This window comes from Schistocerca piceifrons, chromosome 1, assembly GCF_021461385.2.
Source record: "Schistocerca piceifrons isolate TAMUIC-IGC-003096 chromosome 1, iqSchPice1.1, whole genome shotgun sequence".
Taxonomy (NCBI): domain Eukaryota; kingdom Metazoa; phylum Arthropoda; class Insecta; order Orthoptera; family Acrididae; genus Schistocerca; species Schistocerca piceifrons.
In genome coordinates, this window is record NC_060138.1 from 1,164,789,449 (window position 1) to 1,164,809,244 (window position 19,796).

At 40.3% G+C, this 19,796-nt stretch overlaps 2 protein-coding genes across 9 annotated transcripts in view; one reads left to right on the plus strand and one right to left on the minus strand.

Annotated features, from left to right (window-relative positions):
• LOC124781337 overlaps positions 1–12,378 on the minus strand; it is a 78,014-nt gene extending 65,636 nt beyond the window's left edge. Inside the window, exon 1 of the mRNA XM_047253853.1 lies at positions 12,194–12,378. The gene's annotated coding sequence lies outside the window, so the exon portion shown is untranslated. The remainder of the gene's footprint in view (positions 1–12,193) is intronic.
• Positions 12,354–19,796, plus strand: part of LOC124781255 — a 186,948-nt gene continuing 179,505 nt past the window's right edge. For 2 of the 8 annotated variants that reach the window (XR_007015951.1, XM_047253844.1), the window contains exon 1: positions 12,424–12,636. The gene's annotated coding sequence lies outside the window, so the exon portion shown is untranslated. Of the gene's footprint in view, positions 12,637–19,796 lie in introns of all 8 variants that reach the window. The other 6 variants (XM_047253846.1, XM_047253845.1, XM_047253850.1 and 3 more) reach the window with 6 other exon arrangements.

The following is a 19,796-nucleotide window of genomic DNA, read 5'->3' on the forward strand; positions in this document are numbered from 1 at the left end:
TCCCAAACTAGTTTCGGCAACAAATATCACCATCATAAGTGGGGTTTTTTAAATCCAAAACATGCAGAAAATGGTATAGTTGTACAAACACAGTAAAACCCTCCTTGTATTACATTTTCACAAATCGTCTTTTGAAATATAGTTTTAATATAATAGAGGGAAACATTCCACGTGGGAAAAATATATCTAAAAACAAAGATGATGTGACTTACCAAACGAAAGCACTGGCAGGTCGATAGACACACAAACATACACACAATATTCAAGCTTTCGCAACAAACTGTTGCCTCATCAGGAAAGAGGGAAGGAGAGGGAAAGACAAAAGGATGTGGGTTTTAAGGGAGAGGGTAAGGAGTCATTCCAATCCCGGGAGCGGAAAGACTTACCTTAGGGGGAAAAAAGGACGGGTATACACTCGCACACACACGATATGTGTTACCCTCTCCCTTAAAACCCACATCCTTTCGTCTTTCCCTCTCCTTCCCTCTTTCCTGATGAGGCAACAGTTTGTTGCGAAAGCTTGAATTTTGTGTGTATGTTTGTGTTTGTTTGTGTGTCTATCGACCTGCCAGCGCTTTTGTTTGGTAAGTCACATCATCTTTGTTTTTAGAAATATAGTTTTATATTGATACTTTCATACCACCTTATTTATGGTATGCTACAGCATGTTTTAAGCAATTATTGGCGCTGTTTGTGCCATATTTTCTGTGCTCTTATTTTTTTTTTGTTTCTGTGTTTTTACTTAACGAACATCATGTCATCTGCAACCATGTGAGTGGCTGTTAGTAAACAAATACTCAAAGGTGAACATATGTCAGCAGTATATACTTGGAGTTGTGGTAGTGTTGTGGAAACCAGTTATTTTGGTGTTTATTTAGCTGTTGCTTAGCTATATGTGTACTCACGTTCGTTGGACGGCGTGTGGCTGCGTTTTTCACAGAAAAAGCAAATTTTTGCACTTTGTTTCTGATTCAGAATATTACGCCATCTTGCTGTTTGCGTGTGTCGCGAGAGGCGTTATCACAAGTTGCGAGAAGGCTATGAAAAACTGTAGCGTGAATTACGACAACTTCTGTTCATTATTTATGTCTGTGTGTGATGGGGAAGTTGATCTTTTGCATGTGTGTGCTTTCTGTTCTATGTCCTTGGTCAGTTCTCTCAGAGCGGTAAAGAGTGTGTTGTTGCAGGGTGTTGAGTTTTCATTTATTACATTTTTCCCTTCGACTCTAGCCTTTTGTATGTGTTAATTTTCTTCTATTGTTAGTTGTCGGTATAGACTGTTACTGTTTCTCAGAATGTGTAGATCATTTTCGATATTAGTGGGGTTATGGTTTTTGTTCATTAGATGTTCTGCAAAAGTTGAATGTGTGCTGTCACTTCTTATGTCTGAGGTTTTTCTGACTGGTCTTAGTCTTTTCTGAACTATATTGTTTATTCTGAATGTTATTGGGATCCCTTGCTTTTTTAAGATGTTTCCTATTCTATGTGATATTTTGTTATTGTATGTTAGTGTGTACCATCTCTCTCTTTTTTCTGAAGTGGTGTGGTCTGCTGTGTTGTCTGTGTGTGCTGCATGTTTCAGTTTTACCTCGTCGTTGAGTTTGTTCATGATGTCTGTTTTGTAGTCGTTTTCAAGAGCAATTTGTTTGATTATGTTTAGTTCCTGTGTGTAGTTTCCTGATTGAAGAGGTGTTCTGTTTATCCTGTGGAGCATGTGTGTGAAACTGGCATATTTATGGACTGTCGGGTGGTTGGATGAGCTGTGGATAACAGTGCTTGTGGATGTGGGTTTTCTGTAGATGGAGAATTCATGTTGGTGGTTGTTTCTTGTGATTGTAAGATCCAAGAAATTTAGTTTCTTGTTGTTTTCCATTTGCATTGTGAAGTGGATTTGTGGGTGTACTGTGTTGATGTTACTATGGAGCTCTTCCATCCTGCTGTGTGTTTCATCTACAAGACAGATTATGTCATCCACATATCAGTACCAGTAGATTATTTTGTACCCTCCTTGTTTTACACTGTTATTGAATATTGTGTTCTCTATATTGTCCAAGAAAATGTTGGCTAAGTTTCCACTGATGCGGGACCCCATGGGAAGCCCCGCGTGCTGCAAGTAGAAGTAGTTGTTGAAAGTGAAGTAGTTTTGTTCTGTGAGTAGCCTAAGGATGGATGAGATTTCATTTATATGTGCATCTGGGAATTTCTTGCATTTTAGTTGTTGTTCTATAATGTTTATAGTTTCTTCTGTGGGTATGTTTGTGTACATGGATGTTATGTCAAAAGATACATTCCTAATTTTCTCTATCATGTCTCCTGTGTTTTTGATGCTTCTGTTGTTTGTGTATGTGTATGTCTTCTGTAGGAATGTGTGCATGTGTCTCCCTAGTAAGAAAGATGGGGCTTTTCTGAAGTCAACCACTGGCCTGACTGGGATGAGGGGTTTGTTGACCTTTGGTAGGCTTGTTAAGAGTGGAGCTTTAGGGTTCTTTTGTGTCATTCTTTTTGTCTGGTTCTGTGTCAAGGTGTGTGTGATGTTTTTAAAGAGAGTCTTTACATTTCTTTGGTATCTTTGTGTTGGGTCACTGGTTAGCTGGCTTATTTTATTCTCTGCCAGAAATTTTTCTGTTTTCTCAATGTATTCTGCCTCTTTCATTAAGACTAGAGCATTCCCTTTGTCTGCCTTGGTGATGAGAGCATTGTGTTGTTTTAGTTTTCTGTGTATACTGTTTATGGTTTTCTAATCAGATGTTTTTTTATTTGTGTTTATGGATGGTTTGTTCTTTCTGATGATTTGTTTTATTTCCTCAGTCACTAGTTCTCTTGTTAGGCCTGGGTTGAAATCTTGAGTGTTAGTTTTTTCATGTTGTCCTATGATGTATTCAGTCTCAATAAATGAAGACACAACACTCTGCAACAACACACTCTTAACCGCTCTGAGAGAGCTGACCAAGGACATAGAACAGAAAGCACAGACACGCAAAAGAAGAACTTCCCCGTCACACACAGAGACGTAAATAATGAGCAGAAGTCGTCATAATTTGGGCTACAGTTTTTCATAGCCTTTCTCGCCACTTGCGATACGCCTCTCACGACGCGCGCGAACAGCAAGATAGCGTAATATTCTGGATCAGAAACAAAGTGTAAAAGTCTTGTTTTTCTGTGTAAAAAGCAGCCACACACCATCCAACCAACGCGAGTACACGAATAGCTAAGCAATAGCTAAATACACACCAAAATAACTGGTTTCCACAACACTACCACAACCACAAATATTTGTTTACTAACAGCCGCTCACATGGTTGCAGATGACATGATGTTCACTAAGTAAAAAGACAGCAACAGAAAAAAAAATAAGAGCACAGAAAATATGTCACAAACAGCGCCAATAATTGCTTAAAACATGCTATAGCATACAATAAATAAGGTAGTATGAAAGTATCAATATAAAACTATATTTCAAAAGATGATTTGTAAAAATGTAATAATGTTTTACTGTGAAACTTCCTGGCAGATTAAAACTGTGTGCCCGACCGAGACTCGAACTCGGGACCTTTGCCTTTCGCGGGCAAGTGCTCTACCAACTGAACTACCCAAGCATGACTAACAACCCATCCTCGCAGGACTAAAAATTAAATGGCTTTGCCATGTTGCTGTGATGGATAAAAAGTAAAATGTGGTCACAGCCGGCACGTCATTCGCTAGGCCCAAAACTTAGGCATTAAACACAAATGAGAATGTAAGTGGTTTAAAAAAAAAAAAAAAAAAGGGGGGGGGGGGCATTCCGTCAGGATATGGTGGACTGTCTAGAGCTGATCACAAAGTAGTGCAAATGGGGATGGCTAAAAAGACAATGCTCAATGCGCAACCTAACTAAAATGATCTCCTGATGGCAAGAGAGAAGGTCGTCTATGTCGCTGGTAGAGATTTAATAACCCGGAGCTTGTTCACATCAAGTGAGGACTAGTGGTGATACCAAAGTGACACCACCTGCTGACAGACAGCAACAGAGAGATCATCAGAGGGAATGGAAGAACAAGCAGGCAGAGATACGAGGACTGCAGCCTTGGCAGCAGCATCAGTAGCTGCGTTTCCTGTCAGACCGACATGACCAGGAACCCACATAAACATCACAGAGGCTTCATCAGGGGTGAGCAAGTGATAGCTTTCCCGTACCCGTTGCACTACGGGATGGACAGTGTACAGCACACAAAGGCTTTGAACGGCAGTGAGAGAGTCGGAGCAGGTAACGCAATTGAAAAGCCTATGTCACCGGATGCACTGCATGGCCTGATACACGGTGAAGAGCTCTGCTGCAAATACTGAGCAGTGTTCTGGAAGCCGATACTGAAAAACGTTGGTGCCAATGCCGCAGGCACACCTGACTTCACAGACAGTCCAAGAGCCATCAGTGTGCACGATGATCCTATCGCGAAGTTCCATGCAAAGGTCATGTGACTTATAGTGATATGAGGCTGGAGTAGTGTCCTTAGAAAGCGACTGAAGGCTGAGGTGAACATGGGCCACCTCACGAAGCAAGTGGTGAAGGGACCACACCCACCGGCGAAGTGGCAGGTAGCGTGAAGTTATTCTGCCAGTGCAAGAGTTGAAAGCGAATTCCAGGAAGTAACAGGGAAGATGGACGCATCCCATACTGGCAATCAAAGGAGTCATCGAAGAAAGAGGCATAAGATGGGTGGCCATGCGTGGCAGACATACAACATGCATATCTGCTGAGGAGAAAGTCACGGAAATAGGACAGTGGTAGTTCGGCAGCTTCTGCATAAAGATTCTCAACTGGGCTAGTTTAAAAGGCGCCAGTGGCCAAACGGACGCCATGATGGTAAATAGTTTTAGACAGCATAAGAGGGACGGGCATGCAGATATGTAAATGAAACACCCGCAGTCCAGTTTCTAACATATAAGGGACCATTACAAACAGAGGATGGTGGTATGATTGCTCCTCAGGAAGTACTGCTGAGGATACGTAGAGTACCAAGGGACCGCATATAGCGGGCTGCCATTCCAGGAATTTCATAGTTTCAACGAACAGAAGAGCAACAGGACCAAGATGTAAGGATGGTGGAAGAATCCACTTGTGCTGCCAGAAATTCAACAAAAGGTTTTTTCAGTGGAAAAACGAAAGCCTTCTTGATGCTCCATGAGTGAAGATGATCAAGACACTGCTGAAGACGCCACTCAATGAGAGGCGTCCATGGAGAACTGCAACATACTGCAAAATCATCAACGAAAAGGGAGCCGGAGATGCCTGGCAGGATACAGGCCATTATAAGGTAATGACAGTAGCAAACAAGACAATGCTCAGGATGGAACCCTGAGACACATTGTTCTCTTGGATAAACATGTCAGACAAGGTAGAACCAACATGTACCTTGAAAATTCTCTCTCTTAAAGATTCCTGAAGGAAATGGGGCTTGCGGCCTTGGAAGCCACAGATGTAGACAGTACAGAGAATAACAGTTCTCCAGCAGGTGTCATAGGCTTTCTCCAAATTGAAAACCATGGCCACAACCTGGGATTTCCACAGAAAACCATTCACGACATGAGCGTATAAAGTGACAAGATGGTCAACTGTAGAATGGCGAGCTCAAAATCCCCACTGTGCTGGCTAGTAAACTGAGAGACTCAAGACACCATACCAGCCGAGCATGAATCATACATTCCATCACCTTGCAATCACAGCTGGTGAGAGAAATGGGGTGGTAGCTAGAAGGAAGGTGTTTGTCCTTACCGGACTTAAGATACGGGTATGACAGTTGCTTCACGCCAGTGTCTGGGAAACATGCCCTCTGGCCAGATGCGGTTGTACATGTGAAGTAGAAAGTGCTTGTCCACAAGAAAAGGTGCTGCAACATCTGAATGTGAATTTCGTCTGGTCCTGGGGCGGAGGATTGGGATGAAGTGAGAGAATGATTGAGCTTCCTCATAGTAAAGATGGCATTGTAGCACGCAAGATTCTCAGAAGAGAAGGGTATTGCCCAAGCTAGCTCCACTCGTTTCTGATGGAGGAAGGCAGGTGGTAGTGAGAAGAGCTCGAAATATCCACAAAACGGCGACCCAAGGTGTTGGAGATAGCAATAGGGTCCACTATAACATCGTCTGCTACTGTCAGACCGGAAACTGGGGAATGGATCTTGGTCCCAGAGAGCCATCGCAGGTTGGCCCACATGACAGACGAGGGAGTGGAACTATTGAAAGAACTAGTAAACGAAATCCAGCTGGCTTTTTTGCTACCCCAAAGAATGTGATAACTCTGTGCATGCAACTGTTTATAATGAATGCTGTTTGCCATGTAGGATGACAGTTAAAAACGCTGAGAGCATGTCTCCGTGCATGAGTTGTGCCATGGCATGCCTCAGTCCACCAAGGAACCAAGACACAGCATGGTAAGGAGGAAGTGCAAGCAATGGAATGTTCTGCAGAGATGAGGATAATGTTTGTAAGATATTCTACTTGGTCATCACAACTGGGGAAATGTTGTTTGTCGAAGCTCGCGGGGGAGGAGTAGAGCCTATAGTTGGACCTTAATAAGCTGCCATTTGGATGTGTACATAGGTGGGGTAGGAGTCAGCAAATGGATAGCACATTGGAAACAGTCGCTCTGATGTGTGTCAGAGGGAATGGACCACTCGAGACAATGGGCAAGCTGGGCAGTGTAGATGGTTAGGTCTAAATGGGAACAGGTGTGCGTGGAGTCTGAAAGGAATGTGGGTGCTCCTGTGTTAAGACAGAGGAGGCTAAGTTGACTGAGGTCAGTCAAAAGGGCACTTCACAGACAGGTTCTAGGACAACAAGAAAGGGGATGGTGTGAATTAAAGTCACCGAATAACAGAAAGGGGTGAGGTAGCTGCCCTTTATCTGGCAGAAGTCTGCCCTGGTGACACTGGATGTCAGAGGGCTGTAAACAGTACAAAGAAGCAAAGTGAGGAAGGGAAATGCAGACTGCAGCAGCTTGAAGCTGGGTAGTCAGGGAGATGATTTGACTATGAACGTCATCCTGGATGAGCAGCACGACTCCTCCACAAGATGGAATGCCAACCTCAGGAGGAAGATCAAAGTGGACCGGGAAGAAATGTGAGAGCTCAAAGTGGTTGTGAGGATGCAATTTTATTTCCTGGAGGCAGAGAACAAGAGGACACTGTGATTCTAAGAGCAGCCGTAAATTCTCTTTCTTTGATCGAAGGCCACAAACGTTCCATTGAAGGATAGCCATAACGAGGAAAGGGGAGGAGGGAAAAAATGAAGGGGTGTCACCTCAGCAGCTGCCGAGTGCCAGCCTTCAAAGACTCACTGCTGCAGGATGCAGATACTGTGGATCGTGCTCCATGACATCTACAGAGGTGTCTGCATTCTACTTTTGTTGGTCTTTGAAATCCAATCAGAAAAACGGGCAGCGGGATGCACTGGTGACACTGTCAAAGAACTTCTCCGATTTGGCGAAGGAGATGACTGGTTGCCTTTGTTTGATTTCTTGGAGCCTTTCCAATTGGCAAAGGAAGACTGAGATGTTTATTGGATGGAGGGATGTAAGAAGTTTTCATAGGAGTATTCCTTCTGTCCTTTCCGACCTGCCAGTTGCGCAGCAGGTGACTTCGCCCTGTGAGGCAAAAGTTTGGTGGCTTGTCGCACAGCTGCAGGAGGAGACAGGGATGCTACTGTGCCACTGGGTGATTTTACAACCGCGGTGCTGAATTTGAGGTTGTGTGGCTGTGTGCCCAAGTCCTTCGTGGAGTGAGATGTTGGAAGAACAGTACTATAAGTGCCGGATGGTAGAACACAGTGTTTCTAACTAGACATCAACTTGCGAATGAGCAGGTAAGGCACTTTTTTGTTCACATGGATCTCTTGGATGACCCACTCATCAAGATACATGGGACAATCTCGGGAGGAGGCGGTATGGTCACCACTGCAATTATACAGTGAGGAGGAGGAGGAGGAGGCGGCGGTAGACAATTGCCCTTGTCAGCATCCCTATCACTGGTTACACATTTGTCTGTTGTCGACAAGACATTTGAGTGTAGTTGAAATGATGACAGTGGTTAACAGCGCATCAGACTTGGAATGTATAGTCAAACTAGGATAACTTCATAGCTTGCTTTGATGGAAGCACCACTCTATCAAAAGTGAGCAAAAGAGTACAAGTGGGCACTAAGGAGGCATCTACCTTTTTCATCACCCAATGCACTGCACTGATACCCTGATCAGAGAAGTACATCTGGATTGTTGTACTCAGTCAGACTGTTGAGTAGTCTTGTGTAAATAACACCACAAGAAGAATTCAACATTTGATGGGCTGTGGAGGAGCGAAGCTGCAAGCAGTTGTTGTACTTGAGAATCAGAAGAATCTCCAACAAAAAGTGCCACTGTGTACACAAGAACAGGATTTCACAGGGCCTGCAACTGCATCAACACCTTTCTGAATACAATACCGATTTGCCTTAGGAGAAGACTCTCAGTCTTCAGGACATGAAACCATGAGGAACCATGGTCCAGCTGGGAGGGTTTTTGAATCTACGGCCTCATTCCGTTTAGGTTTACCAGACACTGACTGGATGATTGGCTCATTGCAAGAAAATCCCCTGATTGCCAGAATCTCTGAAGGTGCACTCCTTCCAACTGGCGGCCCTCCCTCAGAAGGTGGCACACAAGCCTTAGGTCATTGTTCACACCTCCTGAACACCTGACAGATGGAGCAATTGGCACTTTGGGAATGTAGCAGCTCAGGCAATCACCCCTCCCTGGGCCTGGCCTGTGCCGGGAATTAATTGTTACCCGGACACCTATTATGCATCAGATGCATGGGCTGGCCTTCCGGAGCGCACAGGGAGGAAGAAGAAAAAGAGAAACTTCAAATGTCGAAGCGGAGGAAGGATAGGAGAAGGGGAACTTAAATGTGATTCGCAGAGTACCCATGTAGATGGAAAAAAAAGGGAACGAAAAACAGTGGAGAGACTGTTCTTGTGTCGGCTACTGAAAATGCGGAACACATTCCCAAGAACATCCCAGATACGTTTGCCAAGGGAAAGGGGGGGGGGATATAGCAAGAGGACACACATGCAGCACGGAAGAGAAAAGATGCTGCAAGGCCAGGCATGAACACATCAAAGAGGGGCGAGCCCCCTGGGGGACAGAATTGCATTAAATGCACTCCAAATAATATCTTGCTTCTTACTTGAAGAAGTATGCACTGGATCATTATGAAGACACTCATACTATTATCTTTCTCAATGGGCCACAACTGATCGAACAAAAATGATTAAGAGTACTTTGTTCACAATTTTACTGATGCTTTATAAAACAAGATCCAAAAACTACTTATCTATGTACAAATAAAAAAATAAATTAATAAAATCATAAATCATAAACTGCTCATCTTGTGTACGGTTTATCTTATGTAATATATTTTAGTAGTAATTTCTGAAGACTTTTAACACACTGTGACCAGTGTTCACAAAATTCAGGAAACAAATGATAATTTGTTACGGGGAAAAATTCCTGCATTTAGATGTGGTACAGTATTTCAGTGATGGTTGCGTTGGACAAAATAAAAATAAGTTCAACTTTATGAACCTACACATTCATGACGACGAATTTAAGTTTGAAGCACAGTGGTCCTTATTTGTCATAAGTTATGGAAAAAAAACAATGTGTCAGTGTTAGACAAACCTAATAACAACAACAACAAATGTATTTTGATTTCCATAAAACATTTAAAAAGTCAACTCCCACCTTGCCAGCAACAGCACAGTATGTTTATCTAGTTAAATTCTTTAAAAACCGTTCAAAGGTGTTCAAATGCTCCATGGTATGAGAAATTTCCTTAACTTCAAACCGCTTGATTTTACCCATAGCACTGCAGCAATGAGGATCAGTTCTGATAAGAAACCTTGTTTGGCATTCAACTTACGCAACAGTTGCCAATGTTTTGTGTCACTTTAAAAAGACCTACACTCTGACTGATACTGTCTGTGTGAACGATTAAATGGTGTCTGGATTGCATAAAGGAGCAGATGTTTATCTGAGATTCCTTCATCCTAAAGGTCCCTCACCATTTTTTTTTCTTTTTTTGACCAAATCCTGAAGAGTCAGTGTCTCTCTTCCTCACACTTTCCATAGCTGATTCTCCATGCTCACGAGGAAGAATGAATCAACTTTCAAAGGAGAGAATAAACTTGGGAAAAAGGCACAAATGCAATCCATGTTTTAAGAAAATTGGATTACAGGCTTTCTTGAAGGTAAGAAAACTGAAATTATGTTTATACACTTATAGTACAAACTCATTACACAGGCCTACATATTAAAATCAAACATCTACATCTGTACTTTGCAAACCATCTTGGGATGCACGACAGGCAGTACAACTGTTCGTAATGTTAAATGACAGCAATTTGGTATACTTTATTAGTAATAATTAAATAAAGATTGTTATTCCAAAGAACATACACCATGTAATATTTTATCAACTAGAAATTTTTTACACATTTAATAATTTCTTTAACTGTAAATTGACAATTTGTGTCTAATTTTTAACATATACAAAATAAAAAATTGATCTGTCCCACAAAGAAAGAATATGCAATCAATTTTATTATTTTTCTTGACGGCTCTCATCCTACGGTTTGCTTAAAAAATATGTGTTGTTTATGTTTTATTGAAGTGATACTTTTTTGTTGTTGAAAATAGTGAATTTTGTAGAAATTTTATATAAAATACTCCCATACTCATTCGCACATGTGAAATACTTTAGATTGACTTTGTGATTTTGACTGAAGAAAAACAAAGCATACTTTGTGTGTAATAAAAAAGCAAATTCATTGAAATATGGAGTGGCTGTAAAATTAAAACAAAATGAGCAAGAGGTAAAATTATTCAGCATTATATCTAAAACATGTTTGGTCGAAATCGAAGATTTTTTTCCCTCAGTTGAATTGAAATGCAATGACCCACCCCACATTCGCTGGCTTCGCTAACACCATCACATTATCACCTTCCAACATAACCTAGTCTTTGGGCTGTAGGCTACTGCACACTAGTTTGGCACCACAACCAAGGTTTCAGGGACGGGATGCCACATTATCAGACAGTATCCCAAATATAAATTGTCAGCAGCAGACACTAGTTGCAACCTATGGTATTAGAAAATGGCATTCACTGACTCAAACAACTAATTGCAAATAGAGCCACATTAGAAAGGTACTGCCAACTACAGATAAAAAGAAACACTAGACAATAAAGGTTGAAATATAAGCTAACAAAATAAATAACTACCTGGTACGAATAAGAGCTGTGTAAATGCATACATACAAGTTAATGAGTGGGAAGATGACAGATGAGTTAAAAAGAAGGAACACAAACTACAATCCAAAAAAGTAGCATAAGCCAAGACTAGATGGATGGCAAGAAACAAGTGCATGCTGTAGACCAACACACTAACTGAAAAGTTCTGCTGCTTGGAGAAATGAATGAACATCACAGTAAGGACAGTACAGAGGTTGGAGATAGTGTGTTGCAAAACTATATTCAACAAGATGTTGCAACTGACATATCTTGAGGATTGTTAGCATGTCACTATGAAAAATGAAAAGTTAGTGTACATCTGTTTGATTGGTTGTAATATGAATTACATCCTTTTTATTAATTCAGCTAATTTGCTAGAGCTAGGAAACTAATAGAAGAAGACGTGGAACGACTTTTGTACCACGAAGGCCTAACTTATGTGACAATTACACACTTATGCTAGGCATGTATCAATTAATGGTCTGTGGGGTATTCGCAGAAAACAGAAAGATTGCTCACATACAATCTAGTTAACGCAATGTTATTTGTTAGACAACATGAACTCGTGAGACAGGCACACTTTCTCGTGGTCTTTCATCTGAGAGATTTCTGGGCAATAACAGGTGGTTGTCTTGGTATGGGCTACGTTTCATGAGCGACCTCGATGGCTATGCACAGAGATTTCCTCTCAACAGTACTGGGCTCTGGCAAAACTAACATAAGGCTGTAGCTACGACTATAAAATAAATTAAATAACATTTCATATATACAACTTACGGTATGTCATTTACATGTATGGTATTTATTGCGTTAAAATGGCCAAATAACATGAAAAGCTAGAACTGTTTAGCAGTTCATTACTCAACAACAGCTTGCTGCACGACATATGACTACATACCTGAGCATTATTCTAATACTTAGCTCCATTAAACATTCAAGATTTCTTTCTCCAGTTGGGCTGCTCCTATGAATCACTTCAGCACCCCAGTGTCACCTCATTTTTTTCACAGATGCAACATTACTCACAACATTACTCATTTAAGTTCTTTGCTAGTACTGTAAGCATCAAAATGCAACCACAGTTGATACAACTAAACCGATGAGGTAGGTCGCTGGCCAAACAGTAACCTGCCACAGAACACCATTTGTTTTTGTTATTCTTTGGTGTGCGTAGAGAGTTCTAACTGCCGCGAAATGCAAATGTGAGTTTAGGAAACTGTAACATCCAATTAATGAGGGTTAAAGTTCGTAAGTTTCGTATGGACTGTGTAAACTCGAATTGAAATCAAAATGATACGCAGCCCATGAATAAATGGTAATCCGTGGTTTTTGTTTAAACAGGTAACGAAGTTTTTGTATTGTTTTCTTATCGCAGTAGCAGACAATCGGAAAGAAATAGTATTAAAAAAGCACACATGCAGGAAGAAGCGTAAGGTTAAGCACAAGTACTAAAATAAAGGCACTCGTCTTTAAGACATGAAAATACCGTTGTTAATTTTGAGACTGACAGCTTTGCATTCATGTTGATAACTGCGACAGGAGAAAAAATGCATAAGTGAAAATGCGACCAGTCGATCACTGTATGATCTTTATAATAATGAACTTATAATTGGGTATTTATATCGACTTCCAATCTCACCCAGAAGATATAGCCATTGACGATGTATGCATTCTCCGTCTACATACAAAGGCCTACTCCGCATACCGCTGTGAAATGCATGGCAGAAGACACTGCCATTGTACACTTTATTAGGGCTTCTTCCCGTCCCAATCACTTAAGGAGCGCAGGAAGAATGATTGTTTAAATGTTTGTGCTTGTTGTAATTAATCTTGCCCTCACAATCCTTATGTGAGGCATACGTATGAGGTTGTAGCATATTCCTCGATTTATAATTTACAGGTTGTTCTTGAAACGTTGGAAGTAGGCGTTGTTGCAATAGTTTGCATCTATCTTCAAGTATCTGCCAGTTCCGTTTCTTCAGCATTTCTTGTGACAGTCTCTCATGGGTCAAACAGACCTGTGACCATTCGTGCTGTCCTCCTCTGTATACGTTCAGTATACAAACTGTTATGTTGAAGCTGATATCCTTTAACTCACGAGGTGACTTTTCTGTAATGTGTACTATGAGGTGGAGTCTCTGGGATGCCAATGTGTACACAGAGATTAAAAATGCAACTCGTTTTAAATTTTTAATTTAAGTTGTCTAACTTTCATTTTTACAGTTATTTAATTGATAAGTAAATATTTTTTGTTGCTTTTATTGTACTGAATAAGACCTGCAGTGTTTTACTTTTTGCTACACAAAATCACCAATTTTTGTGTGGTTTTTTTAAATAGTACACACAAATGAACTGTTCGAGAAATGAATTTTACATTCTGAAAAAGTGTAGTATCTCTGTAGCAAGTAAATTTTCACATAAAACTAAATTCCAAGGTTTAAACTTGCATATAAAAATTGCACTTGATAGGTACAGAAAGAAAATCACAAAATTCATATTTGATACTGGAAAGCACATTTTTCTTTGTCACCACTTAAAACACATTTGATTTTAATTAACTCTTTATGTATTTTATTACGGAAACTGAGAGATCTGCATCACAATTGTCCTGAAGTTTTTCCTCTGCGTGACCCTGCTCTTTGCTAACAGAAGTAGTAGTAGTAGTAGTAGTAGTAGTAGTAGTTTATTCGTCCAGAGACAATTTACATTGCATAGATTTCGTCAAAAAAATACGTAGTATAGGCCTATATATATATAAACACATATAGGGTGAACAATACTATACAAAATACAGATGTGCATAGCAGACTACGTAACATCAGACCACATTGAAATAGCATGTACAACTTTGATTATTTACATTGATGTATGAGAAAGACTTTTTACATGGAATACACAGTTGATATTTAAATACAACACATACAATTCTAGCACTTTTGTACATATTATTTATTTAGATCATAGCAACAGTCAGATAAAAATTACTATTGGCACAGAGTACATAAATATAATTGTTTAGTATGGAGCTATTCCAGGTATTCTTTTACACTATAATAGCAGTTGGTCATTAAAAATTTGAATACTGCTTCTTTAAATGAAGACAATTTTTTTATTTCTTTTATCTTTACCGGTAGTTTGTTATACAATCTCCTTCCTTGTATGTTTGTTTGTTTCTGCGCCAAAGCCTTGTTAACTCTTTTTATATGAATGTCATTGCACTTTCTTGTGTTGTAAGTATGTAGATTGGATTGGAAATTGTTAATATTTCGTTTTACGTTAATTACGCTTTTCTGTATATAGAGGCACGGTAGGGGTAGAATATTCAGCTGTTTAAATAATTGCTTTGAAGGAGTTAGCCTTGAACTGTTGGTAATTATTCTAACAGCTCGTTTTTGTAGAGTGAAGATGGTTTTGAGATTTTTCTTACTATGACCCCAGAAGATGAGGCCATAGGTAATAGCAGAATGTATATAAGCAAAGTAAACAGCTCTGCTACATTCCCTACTACATACAAAGCTAATAACGCATAAAGCAAAGCAAGCAGAGCTTAACTTATGTGAGATATACAGGATATGGGATTTCCAGTCTAAATTTTCATCTATATGTACACCTAAGAATTTTGTGGTAGCAACTCTCACAATTTCTTTATTTTGTATTCTGAGATCTAGATCAGAGTGCGACTTTGCTTTCCTGTAATGGATATAATTAGTTTTAGAGATCCAGAATGAGATTTTCACTCTGCAGCGGAGTGTGCGCTGATATGAAACTTCCTGGCAGATTAAAACTGTGTGCCCGACCGAGACTCGATCTCGGGACCTTTGCCTTTCGCGGGCAAGTGCTCTACCACTTGCCCGCGAAAGGCAAAGGTCCCGAGTTCGAGTCTCGGTCGGGCACACAGTTTTAATCTGCCTGGAAGTTTCAGTTTTAGAGATATTTATGGTTAATTTGTTCACTTCAAACCAATTTTGCAAATATTCTATAACTCTGGTTGCAGATGTTGGCAATACCCGGTTTATGTCAGTTACTACAATGTTTGTGTCATCCGCAAACAGGGTTATATGAGTACCATTTACTGGAATCTTGATATCATTTATGTAAAGAAGAAATAGGAGAGGTCCTAGAACACTCCCCTGCAGTACCCCTATTGGCACAGTCTGAATATTCGATCTGTAAACAATACTTTGGTTTTTACTGTTTGTTGTTGCAATTTCTACTACCTGTTTCCTATTATGGAGGTATGACTGAAACCACTTTTTAGCTACTCCTCGTATACTGACATATTCTAATTTGTCTAGCAGGATATCATGTTGGACAGTATGATTACTGGCTGTTGTAAAACTGTCATCGTTTTCACACATTTCTTGATCTATATTATTGATATCTTCTGCGATTCACTGACTAACAGTTTCATGAAACTTAGGATTTTTAAAACTGTCATGTTCCTGTGAACTCATTTTGTGCTATACTGAAGAAAACAGGTACGTAGTTCACGAGGCACAGTCTAAGAGAGCCAGGTAAATGTCAATAAAATGTTTCAACAACAAACAAAGTAGGCAATAATGCAACCAGCGACAAAACATTTCAGGGTTGGTGATTTAAATTGGGTATGAAGGGTATAGAAGTATTCTTCCAGGCCTGATCTTAGAGACTGAATTCAAAAATTTTTGTTCAGTCTGAGAGATCACACCTTGTGAGTTAAGGTATGTCGGTCATCGTGAGGTTGTTGCAGTAACAATGATTACCAAAGTATTAAAAGGTATTAACACAGGTACAAAGATTTGCATGTCCAGTAATCTAGAGAAGGAACAGCATTGTTATATCACAAGGAGGAACTTGAAAAACTTCTCTCTGTATATGAGCTTGTGGAGGAACTATCACTCAGTTTTAGAAGAATAGTTGACCAAGCACTGGACAGCTACATTCATGGAGGGGCCCTTCTTTGATGCATGTAGTCTGTAAATAAACTTTCAAAGACACAGTTACTACTGCACAATATGTATAAAATGAAGTGTAGGGTTATAAGTAGAGAGATGGCAAATGTAACATGTTTGACTGTTAAGTGGGCAATTTGCGATATCTTCAGTGGCTATCATAGTATACTGCAGCAGAAAGTTTTAAAATTTTATTTTTGAGGAGCCCCACAGCCTCACTGTGTTTTGAGAATGAAAACATGGCCCAAGCAGGCTGTATTCTTTTTGTTATCCGTGTGTCTGGTCGATTTCAACCATCTCATGGTGGTTTCTAAAGTGTAGATAGTAAAAAGAATACAGCCTACTTGGACCATATTTTCATTCTCAAAATGTTACAGTAATATCTTTCACAATACTCAAAGAAATTCTGGTCATATGGTAAGGCTGACAATGGAACTAAAGTTTGTGTTTAAGCACTTGTGGATGACGTATGAACCAAGATTGAATGTAACAAAGCACAGGCAGAAATGTTGCACTCTTTTCAAATGTTTCTTTACAAAGGAGGAGCCATGAGTGCTGCTCGAGTTCAGTTCTTGTCTCACTGCAAAGGTGAATGATACAGGTATTAGTACAAGTGGCACTGAAAAACAGGTAAAACTTGTTTTTCATTTTTTTTTAAATAAAAAAAAGCCAACTCCAGGGCCTGACAAAATATCTATTAGATTCTATACTGAATCTGTTTGAGGTAGTTCCTCTTTTAACCATAAACTGAAAAAAAAAATTATTCAACAATAGAAAACCCAGCATGGAATAATGACAGTATTATGAAAATGACAGATTGCTACTCACTATGTAGAGGAGACATTGAGTTACAGACAGGCACAACAGAAAGACTGCTATACATTTGAGCTTTTGGCCACAATGCCTTAATTTGCAGTAGCCCCCCCCCCCCAACCCCCCACACACACACACAAAACAGTCTCTGGCCACAGAGGCCGAACTGTGTTTGGCAACTGCGCCTTATTGTGGGGAAAGCAGTCTTGGTCATACTGGCCTGCAGTAAAGATTGCAGAAGTGATCCTCCAAACTACCCTTCTATGCCCCTGACTGAGCTTAAATGCAACAGCGCGTATCTTGAAAAGAATAACACTAGTACTTACTAACAGAAATTTGGTCATATGGAAAACCAAATGAAATTTGTGACTGAATTGAGGATTTTTTGGTTAAAAGAATGAGGTGTGTTATCTTGGATAGATAGATATCAACAGATGTAGAAATAATGTTGTGCATGGCCAAAGATAGAGCACAGTGACCCTTGCTATTCACATTATATGGTGATTGTTCAACAAAGACTGAGACTAATTTTCAAACATGCTGAAAAGGCCATTGCACTACCATCTAGCAGGTGCTTCGTGTACTGCTAAGTATCCTCCACTGTTACCAGGTGCCACCACTGCCTGCCCTCATCTGTTCTCCAGCAGTAGCATCGTGAATATGGTTGTAACGTGAGCCACCTCTAAATTATACCATGGCAGACAGTTCTGCATTCTCCTGAAGGGTGCTTCAGAAATGCAGAAATGCTTCAAGATCTTCATAGAGTTTATGGTCTTGTGGTGCATGTTACCAGCGGCATTAAACTTCCAAAGATAGAAAGGCCCCCCCCCCCCCCCCCCCCTCCATGAACCATGGACCTCACCGTTGGTGGGGAGGCTTGCGTGCCTCAGCGATACAGATGGCCTTGAAACACTAACCAAAACGGCCTTTCTGTGCTTGTACTACGAACAGCTGAAAGCAAGGGGAAACTACAGCCGTAATTTTTCTTGGCGGCATGCAGCTCTACTGTATGGTTAAATGATAATGGCGTCCTCTTGGGTAAAATATTCCGGAGGTAAAATAGTCCCCAATTCGGATCTCCGGATGGGGACTACTCAAGAGGACGTCGTTATCAGGAGAAAGAAAACTGGCGTTCTACGGATCGGAGCGTGGAATGTCAGATACCTTAATCGAGCAGGTAGGCTAGAAAATTTAAAAAGGGAAATGAATAGGTTAAAGTTAGATATAGTGGGAATTAGTGAAATTCGGTGGCAGGAGGAACAAGACTTCTGGTCAGGTGAATACAGGGTTATAAATACAAAATCAAATAGGGTTAATGCAGGAGTAGGTTTAATAATGAATAAAAATTAGGAATGTGGGTAAGCTAGTACAAACAGCATAGTGAACACATTATTGTGGCCAAGATAGACACAAAGCCCACGCCTACTACAGTAGTACAAGTTTATATGCCCAACTAACTCTGCAGATGATGAAGAAATTGATGAAATGTATGAGGATATAAAAGAAATTATTCAGTTATTGAGGGGAGTCGAAAATTTAATAGTCGTGGGTGACTGGAATTTGAGAGTAGGAAAAGGGAGAGAAGGTGAGAGTAGGTGAATGTGGATTGGGGGTAAGAAATGAAAGAGGAAGCTGTCTGTTAGAATTTTGCACAGAGCATAGCTTAATCATAGTTAACACTTGGTTCAAGAATTATAAAAGAAGGTAGTATACATGGAAGAATCCTTGAGATACTAGAAGGTATCAGATAGATAAGAAGTGCAATAGTATCGAAGGAAATTGACGGAGATCCGAAATGTGAAATAATTTGGGTGAAGGTCATGGTTAAAGCAGGCTCAGACATGGTAATTGGATGTCTCTGTAGGCCCCCTGGCTCAGCAGCTGCTGTGGCTGAGCACCTGAAGGATAATTTGGAAAATATTTTGATTAGATTTCCCCACCATGTTTTAGTTCGTTCTGGGTGGAGATTTTAATTTGCCCGATATAGACTGGGAGACTCAAACGTTCATAACGAGTGGCAGGGACAAAGAATCCAGTGAACTTTTTTTTAAGTGCTTTATCTGAAAACTACCTTGAGCAGTTAAACAGAGAACCGTGGCGATAACATGTTAGACCTTCTGGTGACAAACAGACCCGAACTATTTGAAACAGTTAACGCAGAACAGGGAATCAGTGATCATAAAGTGGTTACTGCATCGACGATTTCAACCGTAAATAGAAATATTAAAAAAGGTAGGAAGATTTTTCTGTTTAGCAAAAGGGACAAAAAGCAGATTACAGAGTACCTGACGGCTCAACACAAAAGTTTTGTCTCAAGTACAGATAGTGTTGAGGATCAGTGGGCAAAGTTCAAAACCATCGTACAAAATGCGTTAGATGAGTATGTGCCAAGCAAGATCGTAAGAGATGGAAAAGAGCCACCGTGGTACAATAACCAAGTTAGCAAACTGCTGCGGAAGCAAAGGGAACTTCACAGCAAACATAAACATAGCCAAAGCCTTGCAGACAAACAAAAATTACGCGAAGTGAAATGTAGTGTGATGAGGGCTATGCGAGAGGCGTTCAATGTATTCGAAAGTAAAGTTCTTTGTACTGACTTGGCAGAAAATCCTAAGAAATTTTGGTCTTAAGTCAAAGCGGTAGGTGGATCAAAGCAAAATATCCAGACACTCTGTGACCAAAATGGTACTGAAACAGAGGATGACAGACTAAAGGCCGAAATATTAAATGTCTTTTTCCAAAACTGTTTCACAGAGG